This window comes from Eschrichtius robustus, chromosome 2 (genome assembly GCF_028021215.1).
Source record: "Eschrichtius robustus isolate mEscRob2 chromosome 2, mEscRob2.pri, whole genome shotgun sequence".
NCBI classification, from domain to species: Eukaryota; Metazoa; Chordata; class Mammalia; order Artiodactyla; family Eschrichtiidae; genus Eschrichtius; species Eschrichtius robustus.
This window is the reverse complement of record NC_090825.1, coordinates 50,412,628-50,416,524: the sequence shown is the minus strand read 5'-3', so window position 1 is coordinate 50,416,524 and position 3,897 is coordinate 50,412,628.

Here is a 3,897-nt window from a genome sequence, read left to right as displayed (position 1 = left end):
GGCCACCAGATCTTTGCTCAAAACCCACCAACCCCTCCCTTGAATAGGAGCTAACATATACCTTTAAGTCACAGGGTCTGTACACAAAGAAAAGAAGCTATGAAAAGAAGCTATGGGAAGAGGAAAACAAAAACCGGATAGAACTAGCTGAAACCAAGATGGCAGTGAATCTGACCTCCAACACACCTTGAGCCTCATTCTATGCTGATATTACTACATTTTCGTACGAAATTATGTATCTACCAATGGCCAGAAGTCACAGACCAAAAAAGGATAGAAAAGGGGTGGCACCCCATTTGCAGGCAAACCCTGCCTCTTTCCCAGAAAACTCATACATATGCCTCTGCATCATTAGTCTCACTTTTTCCTGCATTGTCCTTACTCCTTAAAAGAAAATCCCTCTCGTTATCACAACCAGAAGTTGATTTGTGAACTAAGTTCCTGCTCCTCCGTTCTCTGGCCATTGAATAAAGCGTGTGTTGCTTCAATCTCAGCTTTGGTTTTGTTTTTGGCTGTGTGAACCCCAAAGGACAAAGAACACTTCTGGCCAAGGCAGGGGGGCCTTGGCCAGACTAGGACCCAAGTGGGTGCTCATATGACTTAATTCTGTAACACCTCCACAACCTGAGCCCAAGAGCAGTTGCACCCACCGTTGCAGGCGTCCTTGCAGCCTTGCGCCGTTGCAGGCACCCACCGTTGCAGGCCCACTGGGCTTAGCTTCCCAGAGCAATACACAAGCGGCCGCAGGTACACACGCAGCTCCTGTCTGTCGGGACTCATAGCCTTCTACGACCTGAATGCCCAAAGGAACCACAAGAATCCTTTTTTTCTCCTCCCTCTCTGTCACTAATTCCCATGGCTGCTCTACCCTACAGATTATAGCCGACTACCTTTGGCCCCAGGAGACCTCTTTGGGCCCCACCAGGTTTACTCTTCTGGTTTTTGTGTTATACAAAAGCTTCCTTTAGAGGACGACAGTCAGAGGTGTACACCAAAAACTCTATCTTCCCTGAATGCCTCATAGTTGCAGTCTCATTCCTCAGCCCCCAGTTAAAAAGCATCCAATGTCCTGTGAATTTTGTTGGCACTGATTTAAAGCTAACAACATTGTTTTTTTTTTAATTAGCCAAGTATTATTTTATCTCAGTCGGTTTCTTGATTTGTGTCACAGTGTCCTATTAAAGAATAATAAAGTGATAACCCTTAGTAGTTTATACTCCAATTCTCTGAATAGATCACTTAAACCATACAGATGGGGACAGGCTCATTTTTGTTCTACATGTACAGGTTTCTTGTATTGTTTTGCTTCTTAGAGTTGCCTTAGGAAAATTTAAAATGAGACAAGTTTTTGAAAAATGATTTCTTAAAATCCCAGCCCCATTCCTATATGGCTGAAAGTTCCTATTCCAAATAAGCAGTGACTACAGAACAATTGGTAATTTTTCTTTCTTATAGGTGGTGAGAAGGAAAACTTTTACTTTACAGATGAGACACTGAGGCCAGGGAAGGACAAATAACTTTGGTGGCACCATTACACAGGGGTAAGGCTGGGACCCAGACTCGCATGCTGTTCTTCCTACACCGCCGCACTGGAGCCGTAAAATGATTTAGGAACGACACAGTGGATGACCTCAAACAATAGAGGAGGACACAGAAAGAGGTGAGAGAAAATGTGAACTCCTTCCATTTTAGTAAGCATCTTAGATGACTCAGTCCTTCACACTGCAGTGGCTGTTTTGAAGAACAGAGTGCTTCTTCTATGTGGCCAGCTTGTTTGTACTTCTTTTCAAGGAAAAACACCTTAAGAGCTAGCAGAGCTGAAAGTATGTCTGAAAAGCCAATTAATCACTTCAGATACAGTCTACTCACCATAAAGGAACTCAAGAGTTTTAAGGCACTCAGACAAAGGAACAAATATATATTGAGAATAAGTGAAGTTATTAATGAAGTTTATCTTCAGCTTTCCAAGTCTCTTCTTAAATAATATTCCCTTAAATTTGCATTTATACTTTATAAAATAATCTCACATTCATTACTTTGTGTGACTTTTCTCCTGTTTCTTATCTTTTATCATTTCTCTTCCACCAATAGCCAGGATCACACGTCTGAAATGTTCACAGTGGTTGATTTTATTTTTCAACTTCTTTTGGCAACAGAATAACGTGTATTATTGGGCTTCCCTGGTGGCGCAGTGGTTAAGAATCCGCCTGCCAGTGCAGGGGAAACGGGCTCGAGTCCTGGTCCAGGAAGATCCCACATGCTGTAGAGCAGCTAAGCCCGTGCGCCCCAACTACTGAGCCTGCACTCTGGAACCCATGAGCCACAACTACTGAAGCCCATGTGCCTAGAGCCTATGCTCCGCAACAAGAGAAGCCACTGCAATGAGAAACCCGTGCACCGCAACAAAGAGTAGCCCCCGCTCTCCGCAACTAGAGAAAGCCAGTGTGCAGCAACGAAGACCCAACGCAGCCAAAAATAAATAAATAAATTTATATTAAAAAAAAGAACAACCTGTATTCTTATTTTTCTAACAACAAGACATTAAAAGAGAGTGAAAGGAAGAAGAGAGAATGAAGAACACCTTGTACTATCTTTACTATCAAAACACGTTCTAAGGAAAACATTTGATACCAGGCATTACTTTTGTGAATTTAAGTTAACATGTTACCCTTCTCAGGATATTTACTGAGAAACTTTATACTTAACTGTGTGAGAAAGAATTCGTCTCTATAAATGGAATTTATGCCCCATAAGTGGCTTTAGAAGCCAATAAATGGAGCAGTTATTTTGGGGACAACCTAGTGGATTGATTATATTCTGCCCTACTTTTTCTAATTCAGAGGAAAGATAACTGATGGCTGGAAATATCATTGTGTTTGCACTTTCTTAAGTGTAAGGGCCTTGTAACCTCATGCTGTGATTCTTAAAGTAGACATGGAGGAGACCACAGCCCTCAATGGACATTGAATATTGAACGTCACCTTTTTATTTGATATGAGTCAATTTTAAAGTCATATATATTTATGTTTTCCATTGATGTGTTTGCTCTTAACAGTGTAAATAAAATGTTTATAAGAATGGTTGTCATTCTTGATGAAGGGCTGTGCTCATGATAACTGCATAGTTTTATTTCACTGAGAGGTGCCGTAACTATCTTAGCCTGTGGTTGTGCTTTATGGCTAATTTAATGCTTCACTGTAACATGCTTTTTCTGCCTGGGATTGCTCATAAAGAATACCAACCCCGGTGTCTGGAGCTCATCGGGATCTTATGAGAGTTGAGCTCACTGGGTGATTTGTATTTCATGCCAGTCAAAATTTGAAGGCTGTGTGATGTAGTTTTATTTTAAACTGGCTGGGCAAATATTCATGTTCTCATTATTTATTATTCTTCCTAATAATGACTTTGTTTAGTGGTGCAAATTGGACATAAATGTATTGACATCCTAGGGGGTTTCAAAAAATTTTTACCTTCTGGTATGTTTCAAGAACAGTGAGGAGGCCAGTGGTCCTTTTTCAAGGAGGTGTTCAGGGTCCTTGAAACTGTTATTTCCAGATGGTTTCACACCAAGCTGGAAGTGCTTCCATCGTGGCTTCTCCAGCTGTGGCTGGCTATGATATTTATTCATTCATTCAGCAAATAGTTATTGAGCGCATGCTATGTGCCCAACTCTATTCTGGCTCCTGAGGATACAGCAATGAACAAAAGAGGCAAAATTCCTGCCTTTTTGGAGCCCATTTATTCAAAGGGAGGTAGATTATAAACAAGGTAAATAGCATGTTAAACACTGGACAAATGCTAAGGAGAAAAATAAAGCTGGGAAGTGTTGGGAAAGGGATTGCAGTTTACATAATGGGACCACGAAGGCCTCACTAAGAAGGTGACTTTTGCACAAAG